The following is a 14,708-nucleotide window of genomic DNA, read 5'->3' as shown; positions in this document are numbered from 1 at the left end:
GTTTAGAGCCTGAGATGTTAATCTCTCTGGCTGGCATGTGGATGTAGACACCAACATTCCCCAAGCCACCAATTAGGCACCCTCCTTAATCACATCCTACACCTAGCTGTGCCATGAAAAATATATGTTTAAAAATTTTTAATGAAGTTTCTCAATCCTATTTTGTCTAGTCAAGGGTTCCCATGATTGATACCCAGATATGGTATTGATAGTCATGGAGTAGAAGCCCTTCCCAAGAAGTCAAGATATCCATGGCTGTGCGGGGATGATTAGAGATCAGCATGAAAGCATAACACTGTGAACCAGTAACCCATCCATTTTTCCTCTTCCACTTCTTTTATCCTATGACTAACCCCCAGGCAGGCAGTGAGGTAAAATTTGTATCTATCCAAATTAGTATATTCCTAATTTTGTTTTATAGACATATAAAACTGACCAGGAGAAAATACAAGAAAATATAAAAGTGATTATCTGTAAGCTATAAAAATGTGAACATGGGTGAGTTTTAGATTCTGCCTTGTGCTTGTCTATATCTTCTGAATTGTATACAATAAGAGAAAACTATTCCTATTTGTAATATGCAAGTTATTATATATAAAGAATAAAGTATATGGCAAGAGGCAATGTCTAAAAGGATGTTTAATAAAATGTATACTAAGAATGATGTTTTTAAAATATATCTAGAAAGTCTGGGTGCTCTCCAAATACTAGTTGCAGTTCAGTCTTTACTTCTCTGCCCTAGAGACTCTAGCCTCTGCAGGAAAATGGGGGCCTTCATCTGGACATCACAGGCAAGGGTTCTGTGGATTCTAGGTCTTTGTCTGCATTGCAATCTTGGTTTATCCTTATGTAGACTAGCCCAGTGTGGTGGTGTCTGAAGCTGTTACTCGGTAGTATGACCTAATGGTCTTAAACCTGTAGGTAGCTCCAACCCCCTCCAGACCTCTGATCTGGGCCCACTTCTCCCACAAGCTGGCTCTAATCTGAGCAATGCTTGGCATGCCCTTTGGCCCCATGGACAGCCTGTCCCAACCATCTGTCACATCTGGCCTTGGCTCCTGGAACTCCTTCAGGCCCTACCTGTTTGATCATTTAGAGTAAAATACTTGACACATACAACATTTCAGGATGGCCTTCAAATCATGCTTCCTTTAAGATGATCATGGGAACCAAAAGCAGTGAGTTGAGTAGCCTCAACATATTTTTAGATGTTTTATGCTCCCCTATAGAATCAATAGTACTAAATAAGACTGTTTAATCATAGTTTAAGCAAGTTGTAACTTACAATTATCTGAAAGAAATCCATTGAATTCCACAGATATTTATCCTTTCAGCACTCAGTACTTGGTCAGAATTTCTATTTTTGTTTCCCTTTCTAATGAAGAAAGCTGGCAGAAAAAAATATAGACTTCATTCATGAGCACATCTTTTTTCATGCTTTTGAGTATGGTAGTTCTTGCCTTTCCCCAAAGGCTCATCATTGCACACATAGTTATAAAAATTACAAGGGAAAATCAGTAATTGGAAAAGAGAGAAAAATAGCTAAAATTAATAAAGAAGTAAAAGGGACTTCTCTGGCAGTCTAGTGGTCAAGATTCTGCCTTACAATGCAAGGAGGTACAAGTTTGATCCCTGGTTAGGTACCTAGTAACTCACATGCCAAGAGATGTGGCCGAAAATGTTTTAAAAACAAAACAACAACAAAAAACAAGCATTAAACAAGCAGGTAAATCTCAATAATCATTAAATAAATGAAAACAGAGGGTTTTTTAAAAATAAAGAAGAAAGATATCAGAAAGACTTCTTCTACAGAACAAAAATCTTAAACCAGTGGCTGTGCCTTTGGTGCTGAGTAGTCACTTGAACTGTTAAATGAATGTGTTTCTCACTGGAGAGGGGCAAGACTGCCTGAAGATTGGGTGAATTGGCTTTTCCTGTCTTGACTTCATGTGGGACAGCTCTCTTCTTAAAGTGATCTATCAGTCCTGAAAACCATTCCTTTGATGGGATCTAAAGGGGGTGAGGTTGGTAAGGTATGGGTAGTGGGTAATCATCAGTCATAGGTCACAGTAATCTGTGCCAAGCGGTTATAAATAAGGTGTGAGTGGTTATCTACTACTCCCTAGCTTAAAGCAAGGCAATTCATTCTTCAGGTAGCATACCTTGGCAACAAGGAACCAGTCTTACCAAATCAGTCAATCATGCCTTTGGACAGCAATCCAATAGACTCATATGACCAAGATACATTTCTCTATATAAGCTTTTCAATCCTGGTGGATGTTGTAAACTAGTATTCTTATCAGTGAAAGAGTGAAGGCAAGAACATTATTTTTATTGCTATGTTGTAAATTACTGTTGAAGGCTCCCCAGTTCCATTCTTACTGACTCTAGGCAATGCCTTATACAACAGGAAACTTAGCTTTGAAACACTTCTCTAAGGCAATGAGCTATCTAGACCAGATTCACCAGTTCATGGCTTCTCAATGACACTTGTCCAGGTACATGTTCAGTTCAGTTCAGTTCAATTCAGTCACTCAGTCATGTCCGACTCTTTGAGACCCCATGAATCGCAGCACGCCAGGCCTCCCTGTCCATCACCAACTCCCGGAGTTCACTCAAACTCATGTCCATCAAGTCGGTGATGCCACCAAGCCATCTCATCCTCTGCTGTCCCCTTCTCCTCCTGCCCCCAATCCCTCCCAGCATCAGAGTCTTTTTCAATGAGTCAACTCTTCACATCAGGTGGCCAAATTATTGGAGTTTCAGCTTCAGCATCAGTCCTTCCAATGAACACCCAGGACTGATCTCCTTCAGAATGGACTGGTTGGATCTCCTTGCAGTCCAAGGGACTCTCAAGAGTCTTCTCCAACACCACAGTTCAAAAGCATCAATTCTTCTGAGCTCAGCTTTCTTCACAGTCTAACTCTCACATCCATACAAGACCACTGGAAAAACCATAGCCTTGACAAGACAGACCTTTGTTGGCAAAGTAATGTCTCTGCTTTTGAATATGCTGTCTAGGTTGGTCATAACTTTCCTTCCAAGGAGTAAGTGTCTTTTAATTTCATGGCTGCAGTCACCATCTGCAGTGATTTTGGAGCCCCCAGAAATAAAGTCTGACACTGTTTCCACTATTTCCCCATCTATTTCCCATGAAGTGATGGGACCGGATGCCATGATCTTCGTTTTCTGAATGTCGAGCTTTAAGCCAAATTTTTCACTCTCCTCTTTCACTTCCATCAAGAGGCTCTTTAGTTCTTCTTCACTTTCTGCCATAAGGGTGGTATCATCTGCATATCTGAGGTTATTGATATTTCTCCCGGCAATCTTGATTCCAGTTTGTGCTTCTTCCAGCCCAGCGTTTCTCATGATGTACTCTGCATATTAGTTAAATAAGCAGGGTGACAATATACAGCCTTGACGAACTCCTTTTCCTATTTGGAACCAGTCTGTTGTTCCATGTCCAGTTCTAACTGTTGCTTCCTGATCTGCATATAGGTTTCTCAAGAGGCAGGTCAGGTGGTCTGGTATGCCCATCTCTTTCAGAATTTTCCACAGTTTATTGGGATCCACACAGTCAAAGGCTTTGGCATAGTCAATAAAGCAGAAATAGATGTTTTTCTGGAACTCTCTTGCTTTTTCCATGATCCAGCAGACGTTGGCGATTTGATCTCTGGTTCCTCTTCCTTTTCTAAACCCAGGTTGAATATCTGGAAGTTCACGGTTCATGTATTGCTGAAGCCTGGCTTGGAGAATTTTGAGCATTACCTTACTAGCATGTGAGATGAGTGCAATTGTGCAGTAGTTTGAGCATTCCTTGGCATTGCCTTTCTTTGGGATTGGAATGAAAACTGACCTTCTCCAGTCCTGTGGCCACTGCCGAGTTTTCCAATTTGCTGGCATATTGAGTGCAGCACTTTCACAGCATCATCTTTCAGGATTTGAAATAGCTCCACTGGAATTCCATCACCTCCACTAGCTTTGTTCGTAGCGATGCTTTCTAAGGCCCATTTGACTTCACATTCCAGGATGTCTGGTTCTAGGTGAATGATCACACCATCATGATTATCTGGGTCATGAAGATCTTTTTTGTACAGTTCTTCTGTGTATTCTTGCCACCTCTTCTTAATATCTTCTGCTTCTGTTAGGTCCATACCATTTCTCTCCTTTATTGAGCCCATCTTTGCATGAAATTTTCCCTTGGTATCTCTAATTTTCTTGAAGAGATCTCTAGTCTTTCCCATTCTGTTGTTTTCCTCTATTTCTTTCCATTGATCGCTGAGGAAGTCTTTCTTATCTCTCCTTGCTATTCTTTGGAACTCTGAATGTCACAATTTTAAACAGCAGTGATTAAGAGTGATTAACTAGGGGCCCCTGGTCATGATCATCAAACCTCAAACTGAGATGCGGCCAAAATAGAGGACTGGCAGCCAAGTTCAACTTGTAGCCAACTCTGACGGAGAAGTAGAGTCAGCTGCCATCACTCTAGAGACTGTCTTCTCATCCATCCCAAGGGTTTCAGCAGACCTCTATCCTGGGTTGTAGTCAGGAGTCCTTCTGTTTTAAACCACAGCCCATCCCACCCTTGCTGATTTGCCACATCCTCATTTCTTATCCCCTGGACTGGAAATGGCAACCCACTCCAGTATTCTTGCTAGGAGAATCCCATGGACAGAAGAGCCTTGTGGGCTACAGTATACAGGGTCACAAAGAGTTGGACACAACTGAAATGATTGAGCACAAACTTCTTTATCAGGGATCCCATGTGGCTCAGTTGTAAATATTCCACCTGCCAGTGCAGGAGATGTGGGTTCGATCCCTGGGTTGGGAAGGGCCCCCTGGAGAAAGAAGTGGCAACCCACTCCAGTGTTCTTGCTGGGAAATCTCATGGACAGAGGAGCCTGGCTGGCTATAGTCCATGGGGCTTGCAAAGAGTCAGACATGACTGAGCACGCACATACTTCTTTATTGGGCGTGGAGGGGTGATTGCTTGCCTTCTCAGGAATTCATTTCAAGATTTCACAGTTCCTTATGGGCATATTCTAAGGACAGTCACTAGTTGTTTCCACCACCACCCCCTCCATGATTGCTCTTTAAATCTTTATTTTTAGTATAAATGATGTGTGTGTGTGTGTGTGTGTGTGTGTGTGCCTGCACACATTATGCCAAGCAGAAACAGAACTCACAATGTATCATATTCTAAGTTGGAGCTTTTTGCCTCTAAGTCAGAACTTAAGAAATTATATCTAGTGATCATGAGATGCATGACATACTTTAAAAAAATGAAGAGTCACATGCTGGGACAACAGAGTGGAGAGATAAAAAGAGTCTGGGCTTTGATGACATAATTGAACCACTGAACCAACCCTGGAACCAAATACCTCCAGATTTCATGTACTGTAACATCATTGCTCTTATTATTTAAGCCACTACTACCAGGATATTCTTTCACATGCAGCTAGACACAAGCTAACAGATCGTCTTACATTCCTAGATAGCCCCAGAAATTAAACTGCATTATTATTTTTCAAGGAGATATAGGCAAATACACATAGACACAGGTATACCATTTTATACATTCTGAAGATTTGATCAGAGGGAATTCGGAAAATGGGCACAAGAGAATAAGAAGAAGAAAAAAGAAAAAAAACAGGAAGAGACAGCCCAACTAAGTGACTCTGCAATGACTCATCTCAAATCTTCATTCCAACAACCTCTCATGGCCTCTCTGAGTGATCCCCCACCTAAATGATTACTGACTTCCCTCTCCTCCCTCAGCCCTATTCCTGACATGTCACTGCCAGCTCAGATACACTGGCAAAGCATTAAGCTCTGCCTCTCCTCCACACTTCTGCTTTCTGGATCCCTTTATTCTTATCAGCCTTGTAAACTACCTATACCTAATTCAGTCAACTGTTAAAGTGACAATTTGTCCATAATCTCACTGAGAAGGCTCTAGTGCTAATAAATGGTGCTATGACTTGCTCAAAGCCTGGATTAGCCACATCTGGCCTCAGACCTTATGATGAAGCTGGGTTCTCCAACCTCTGCTGAGATTTCTATAACTACTTAGAACCTGAAAAAAATCATCAGCAGTGCTCAAACTGGTCACTGCAAATAGCTCACAGTTAAGGAGACTGTGACAAATAGTTCAGTGGCTAGTGAGGTATGGCCATGGCTTTATATCAGTGAAATCACAGGCATGCCTGGCATGATTGGCTACAATGTTTAAGGACTGATCTTTAACATCTGATTATATTTGGTTTATTATTTGAATATTCTTGGGTCATGTGTGATCAGACTGGTATTTCAATGAAAGATAATGTATAGAAATGGCAACCCACTCCAGTATTCTTGCCAGGAAATCCCATGGAGGAGCCTGGTGGGCTACAGCCCACAGGGTAGTAAAGAGTCAGATGTGACTTAAAAACTAACAACAACTAAACAATGATTAAAAACACCTACACCCTTTCCAAGCATGAAAACTCCATTTGTCATTTCTGATATCTCCTACAATATCCTAAGTTTCAAAGCATTTCATATTTAACTTTTACAATCAGGCTAAAATTCACAGCAATATTAAAGTATATGTATCTTTCTTCATAATTTCCAATGTTGCCTCTCAATTTTCACCTTCAAATCTCTAAGCCCCTAAACTACTTTTAACTCCCAACAGTGAGAACCCGCTTCCTCTTTTCTTCACACTCCACTGGATTCACATTTTTAAATTTCCCCTTGGAAGGGCCTGCAGCTGTGTTTTTTGACACAGCTGTTAGATTTTACCATAACTCCAATGTCTTTTGCCCTCATTTTTGTTTTATTTATATCATTATAACATTTATGAGAAATATGTCTTCATAAACTAATGGCCTTTTGAACTTCTTGGATAATCTAACGAGTTTAAAAGCGGAAAGATGGGGGAAGGGATAAATTAGGAGTTTGAGGTCAGCACACACACTACTGAGTATAGTAGTGTGTAAGGTGACCGACAAGGACCTACTATATGGCATAGGGAACTGTACTATTTTGTAATTACAATATTTTGTAATAACCTATAAGGGGAAAGACTCTGTAAAAGAATATATATATACATACATACACACACACACATATATATGCCTACATATACACATATATGTGTGTGTGTATAAATAGAACTGAATCACTTTGCTGTGATTAACCCAACATTGTAAACCAACTTCAATTGTAAATACTTTAAAAAGAAAAATCTTTTTTTTTAATCTCATGGGTTTAGCTTCTCTCCTTCTTCATTGGTAATTCCTAGTTCATCTTGAGCATAAAAATTCCGCTCTTGCCCCTGGCTCATCTTGGCATTCAGTTCCTCCATCCCAGAGCAGTCCTTGAACAAACTGGATCATATTCCTGACACATATAAGGGGGCAAAGAACAAGGGAAAAACAGAGTTTGCTCCCATTGCTAGCATGTAGACAGGTGGTACCCAGGAAACACTTAATGCTGTTACCCCCTGGGAAAAATCACAATAGATTGCTTCTGATCCCAAATCTACTCATTCTTTCATTTATTAATTCAACAAATATTCATTTATCATTGACTAGTAGCCCAGTATCATGATAGGCACTATGGATAGAGATGATGAGCAAAATAGACATAGTCTCATGAAGTTTATAATCCAAAGGAGAACTAATAATAAATAAATAATTATACAAGTAACCATAGAAATGATGACAAATTTCATAAAGTCTATTATGGAAATGTTCAAGAGGTTTTTGAGAAGAGGGATTTAACTTAGACTGGAGCTTTGGAGAGGCTGGCCTAAGAAAGGGAGAGAGTGGTGTGGCCTGTGGCTGGATGGGTAGGGGAAGGTTGATCGTGCAGGACCTTGAAAACCATTCATGAGTTCTGATCCAGCAAAGGAATAATGGGATCTAATTTTCATTTTTAAACATTTACTCATTTACTCAGGGGTCAGAGGAGTGGAAACTAAGGGTCCTGTAAGGATCAACCTTATTGGAACTCTGGAAGATAAGCAAAGCTTTACAGCAACCCACTAAACATTTAACCAGAAGGCCACTAAAACATAATAAGAGAATCTGTAATATTTTAACTTAGCTTTACCCCACACACACACACACATGGTATTCTTCAAGATGGCAATTTGAATTCCAAGTATGAATGCATGATATTGGAGAGAGTAGAGAAAACCTTGTTCCCAAGGAATCACACTTGTTTTGACATGTCTGTGAGTTCCCTGAAGAAGCACCACAAGGAGCTTGCCTTTGTTTCACCTGTCTTGCAATGCCCTCAGGGTGAAGGATGTTCCTGAAAAATATTGGCAGCCAAAGGAACAAGCTGCTGCCACCTGGGATGAAAATCAACAGTTGAAGGAAGCAAGAAACATGATAAAAGAAAGAAAAGGCTGTGTAGTGAGATTCTGGGGAATAAAGGCTTTGAAAAACTCCTAAGTGTACCAGGGAATCTAGAAAGCCGAGCACATGCCCAGAGCAACATGAACGCTCGGAAAAGATTTAAAGACTATAAGCTTTCACTTTTTTTTTTGGCCTGTCAAGGCATATGGGATCTTAGGTCCCCAACCAGGGATCAAAGCCATGCTGCCCTGCAGTGGAAGCCCAGAGTCCTAACCACGTTAGTCCCAATCACTATAGGCTCTGCATAAGCAGGTAGGCTTCATTAACAATATTGCCATCCCCATCACATGATGCTTTGAATTGCAATTAGTTTATCACAGTTTGCTTTCAAGCTAATAATTCATGTTTTAAAATAAGCAACCATCAAAATGCCAGGTTTACTTCATTGTATTCAAGCGGGACATGAACATTATATTCAGAAAAGCAGAAAGGCTAGCAAACATTTCACAGATTTCAGTCAATGTAATGGTATCAATATATCTTGCAAACTAAATTAATCCAGATGCATCTAGATGATAAAGATATTTATGTTTAAAAACAATGATTGTTTCAGACATCGCAAACTTGTTGATGGTCAAGTTTGTGTTCCATATTATTAATATTCGTATTTCCCATAACAGCTGGAAAAGCATTTTGCATAAGAAATACATGAGGCCAGATTGATTTCCTTGATTAATATCAAAAACATTTGAATTGACATTGGGTGCTGTTGCCTAGCAAATACAGGCTCAACTACATTATAGGGAAAGCTTTTGATGCATTTTGTAAAATAGTAATGAGGTATCTTACTTTTTAACATTATGACAAAGGAGCAGAGAAAATTTGAAATCACATTTAGAATGTAAAAAGCCTACAACAAAACTATACTTTCCAATAGGTGGGCAGTCTGTTCTTAACAAGATATTCATCTCAGGCACAGGTTATAAGACCAGAAGCTAATCTCAGTATGGTCCCGTTTTCTGCAATGCTTTAATTCAGTTTTGAGCTTTAATTCATGGAAACACTGATATGTTAAAAAAAGATATGTTATATCTTTTGTTAAAAAGAGATATGTTATATATCTCAAAGTCAATCTTGCTTTTTAATTTCCTTAATTTCTCTTAAAAATTTGCCAAAAAACTTTATATAAATAACAAAATGTGGTTATATCATGTTTTCAACTTTTTATAATGGGGTATTTCAAACATACATAAAAGTAGACAAATTAGTATCCTAAAGGCCCACATACCCATCACTCACTCCACCATCAACTTACAACTACTGGCCTGGCCACACCCTCATTCACTCCTTCCATGGTATTTTGAAACAACTCCCAGACATCATATTATTTCATCCATTAAAATTCAGTAATTAACATAAATGATATGAGCTCCTTTATTGATAACTCTAATACCATATCATATCTGTGAAATTAATAAAAACTATGTACCATAATCAACTATCAATTATTTAAATTTCCAACTGTTCCATAAAAATTGCCATAAATGGATTTATTGTTGTTTTAAAGTATGTTCCTTCAGGATACAAATAAGGCCTGCATACTACAGATGGTTGTATCTTTAAAATCTCCATTCATCAGTAGATTCCTTCTCCATTGTTTTGTGTGTGATTTTATTTTTATTGAATAAATCAAGTTGTTTGCCCTTAGGAGTCCATCATTGGTTTATTGATTATAGCCCCCAAGATATAGTTTGTTTCCTCTTTTCTCTATATTGCCTATAAATTGGTAATTGGATGTAAAGGCTCTATGAGAATCAAGGTGTTTTTTTTTTCTTTGGTTTTGATGTTTGGTTTTGCGGTGGGGCATAGACGTATTATTGTAGGAAGGGGGAGGCCTCCCTTCAGGGCCCCAGGAGTGGGCTCTTGTCTAACACTCAGAAAAGAATTGTCCAAGGAGACACATGCTGACAAAGCAAGAGATTTTACCGGGAAAGGGCACCCGGGTGGAGAGCAGTAGGGTAAGGGAACCCAGGAGAACTGCTCTGCCACGTGGCTCACAGTCTCGGGTTTTATGGTGATGGGATTAGTTTCCCGGTGGTCTTTGGCCAATCATTCTAATTCAGAGTCTTTCCTGGTGGCGCACGCATCACTCAGCCAAGATGGTTGCTAGCAAGAGGGATTCTGGAAAGTGGACAGACATGCGGTGTCTCCTTTTGACCTTTCCCAAACTCTTCCGGTTGGTGGTGGCTTATTAGTTCCGTATTCCTTACCAGGATCTCCTGTCATAAAACAACTCATGCAAATGGTTACTAAAGGGCCTGGCCAGGGTGGGTGGTTTCAGTCAGTGTGCGTCCCCTAACAGTATGACAGGACTTTAGTTTAGTTAGCATTGTGTTGAGTCAAATCATTTTCAGTCCAGTCTTTTAAAAATATCTTTCCCTGGAGGTCCAGTGGTCAGGACTCGGAGCTTTCACTGCGAAGGGCCTGGGTTCGGTCCCTGGTTAGAGAATTCCCACAAGTCATGCAACACAACAACAACAAAATCTTTTCCTTTCTCTCTTGCTTTATCCTGTTGTTGATTCATCTACACCATCCATCTACAAGTGACCAATATTAACAACCCAGGGCATATCCCTCCATATTCTCTCCCTGTTCCTTAAATATCTTTATGCACATGCATATAGAGATTTCTGTCTGCCTTACAAAAAGGAGGTCATGGAAAGCCTTCCATGCCAAACGGCAGAGCCATAATTTGTTGTATTTCACGGCTTCAAAATAACATTCCATGTATATATCTACCACAATTTACTTAGCCATCCCACTCTTAGTGGCCACCACTTTGTTCCTGGATCTTGTTGCCACATCTGGTTCATAAGTTCATACTGGCTTTGTTTTTATAGAATGGATTCCCAGGAGTGGGACTGCTGGCTCAACAAGGAATTCGTATTTTTCACTTTAATAAATGTTTCCAGACAGCTTTCAAAAAAGGCTGTAGTGGTGCCCATGTCTACCAGCAAGGGATGAACTCACCCTTTCTCTGACAATCTAAAACAGTCTCAAGGAATGAAAAATAGTCACAGATGAGGGTCACATGTTGGGAGCCAGCAAGGGGCATTCAAGGAGAAGAAGAAGCTCTGTGAGCTTCCTTAAACCACAATTAACAAATGAATGATGAGTGATTCCTCAATAGGAAAGGCCCTACTCAGTCATCCTTGCACCTCATGAGCCTAACACAGGCTGGCACAGAACAAACATTCCAGAAGACCTTAAAACAGGGTTCGAGTCCAGTTATCTCTAACTGCTGAAGGTTGTCTTTAACTCTTCTCCATTTCCTGGTTCCTAGTGAGTTCTTTTCTACTGGATGGTACTTGCCTATTACACAATAGGATTTATGAAGCATCTGCTCTTGATTTCATTTGATTCTTTATCATCTCAGTTAAGATTATGGGAAAAGGAAGTTGTCTTGGATAGGAAGAAATCAGTAAACTTAGTAAGAGGATCATTCTTAAGCCAGGGAATAAAAACAATGTGATGCTCTACATGTGTCAGTCACACCAGAAGGAGTAACCACTTCCTACCCTCTGTGAGAGTCACATTTTTCTTACTAAACCTCCACGCTATTTCTCACAAGTCTCTCTGTTGCTGGGAATCCCCAGTTCTTCTGTTCCTTTCCCTCCATTATCACCCATCTTCTCTTGCTCTTGAAGGACAATACTCACCAATATAATACACTTCACCCCACCTTTCAAACAAACACCGCTTGTTTCAGCTGAAATGAAGTGTTCTGCAAATAAGAATCTTTTTTCAAAGAATCTATCAAATGTACCCATGACTCATTCCCTTATTATTATTATACCTAAGGACCTTACAGTGTAGGGAAACAAATGATTACCCCAGCTTCATCTTACTGTTGGGACAGTCAGGAAATGCCAGATAAAAAACAGAGTTCCTGGTTTTGACCAAGCCTAGCTATGCTTTTATGAACAACATTTGGAATTACCCTCCTCGTGTGTCAGAAGCATTGTTGGTATAGTAAGGGGAACCTATAGAGTGGAACTAGGAAAGCTGTTGACAAAGGGAGGAGGTAGAAATTTCAAAGTGTACTTTTTTTAATAGGAAGCCATAAATTCAACTCATAGTTATTCAGAGAAACACACTCTGCTGGAGTGACCTTGGAGAGAGGACTATATTATTATGCAGGAAGAAGTTGGTCAACATGCAAACTCCATGAACAGCCTTGGCCCTCTGACAACTCTGACACCAGCCATACTCCAGGAATGTGTTCTGCTACAGCCGCTGGGATTTGTTCCAGTGGGATTAGTCCTTTTCTCCATTTGACTCCTATTTCAGGATTACCTGTGGCTTGGACCACCCCAGCACAGTGCAGGGACAATGAGCCTGATGGATGTCACTTGAGACAGCCTCAGGTCTGGATATTCTCCTTGTGTTTTGGTGTCTGGAAAAAAGTAGAGAAGGCATGCTTGGGCAGAAAGCAGAGGGAAATATGGGGGACATACACATTTAGAAGAAAAAGGAGAGTCATATGTTTAGTGTTTTTTCTATGGCAGTATCTAGCTTTCAGTTCAGTTCAGTCGCTCAGTCGTGTCCGACTCTTTGCGACCCCATGAATCGCAGCACGCCAGGCCTCCCTGTCCATCACCAACTCCCGGAGTTCACTCAAACTCATGTCCATCGCGTCAGTGATGCCATCCAGCCATCTCATCCTCTGCCGTCCCCTTCTCCTCCTGCCCCCAATCCCTCCTAGCATCAGGGTCTTTTCCAATGAGTCAACTCTTACCCCCATATAATTACATTCCAATTATCAACATTGACATTTACACTTGAATGAAGTTCACAGTGCAATCTTCTGTTTTAAAAGGGAATTGGAAAGAAAATAGAATGGCAATTTGGTTCTGGATTTTTTTATATCACCTTTGATGACCAGAAATCTAACATAAGGAGATTTCTGAACAAAGAAACACCTTCATAGCCTTATTAAGGAATAAGAATGAAAGAAAGTTTAGCACTTAAGTGAACTTGATGCAGATATGTTGCCAGTCCAGATAACGCACTGCTAATAAGTGATTCCTTTAACTGAAGACCTAAATAGGATCATTTGACAAAGGAAGCAAGTGTTCCAACCCTGATGCCAGTGCTACAGAAGCCAAACTCCTAAATTGGGTCCACTGGAATTGAGGAATCCAGACACACGACCAGAATTCTACTTCATAACGTGCAAATCAGTCAAAACATCTGATTGTTTTAAAAGTCTATTTGGGAAGTTTTTAAAATGGGGCTGCACTAAACAAGATGACTGAGTCAGTAAAACCTACTATTGTTATAGTGTTTTCTTGGTCCTTCTTGAGTCTCTACCTCATTACCACCCAAGTGCCTATGGCTGTCTCCACATCTCAGTAACAGTAACTTGCTTGCATCAAGGGTCAGATGTTAATTGGTTGTATCTTTCTTCATGTGGATGTAAGTCAATGTACTATCTCTCAAAAAATTTTCAATTTAAGGCCTACTCTGACTTATGGAATGTCAAAGGGGAAGAACTATATTTGGACATTTTGGACACTCTAAACCTTTCAGTTCAGTTCAGCCACTCAGTTGTGTCCAACTCTTTGTGACCCCATGGACTGCAGCACGCCAGGCTTCCCTGTCCGTCACCAACTCCTGGGCTTATTCAAACTCATGTCCATTGTGTTGGTGATGCCATCCAACCATCTTATCCTCTGTCGTCCCCTTCTCCTCCTGCCCTCAATCTTTCCCAGTATCAGGGTCTTTTCCAATGAGTCAGCTCTTCACATCAGGTGGCCAAAGTGCTGGAGTTTCAGCTTTAGCATCAGTCCTTCCAATGAATATTCAGGACTGATTTCCTTTAAGATTGACTGGTTGGATCTCCTTGTAGTCCAAGGGACTCTGAAGAGTCTTCTCCAACACCACAGTTCAAAAGCATCAATTTTTCAGCGCTCAGCTTTCTTTATGAGTCCAACTCTCACATCCATACATGACTACTGGAAAAACCATAGCTTTGACTAGATGGACCTTTGTTGGCAAAGTCATGTCTCTGCTTTTTAATATGCTGTCTAGGTTGGTCATAGCTTTTCTTCCAAGGAGCAAGCGTCTTTTAATTTCATGGCTGCAGTCACCATCTGCAGTGATTTTGGAGCCCCCCAAAATAGTCTCTCACTGTTTCCATTGTTTCCCCATCTATTTGCCATGAAGTGATAGCAAACCTTTACCTAAGTAAATTTCAGTCTTAATGTTTTGTTCATTTGGAGAAAAAAGGTCCCTGTGTAATCTGAAGAGTGATAGCAGTTGTCTAGACTCTACCTAGACAGGTAAGTTCATTCATCC

The sequence above is a fragment of the Bubalus kerabau genome, chromosome 3 (genome assembly GCF_029407905.1).
Source record: "Bubalus kerabau isolate K-KA32 ecotype Philippines breed swamp buffalo chromosome 3, PCC_UOA_SB_1v2, whole genome shotgun sequence".
In the NCBI taxonomy this organism is placed as follows: Eukaryota; Metazoa; Chordata; class Mammalia; order Artiodactyla; family Bovidae; genus Bubalus; species Bubalus kerabau.
The sequence above is the reverse complement of the archived record's forward strand: the minus strand, read 5'-3'. Positions refer to the sequence as shown.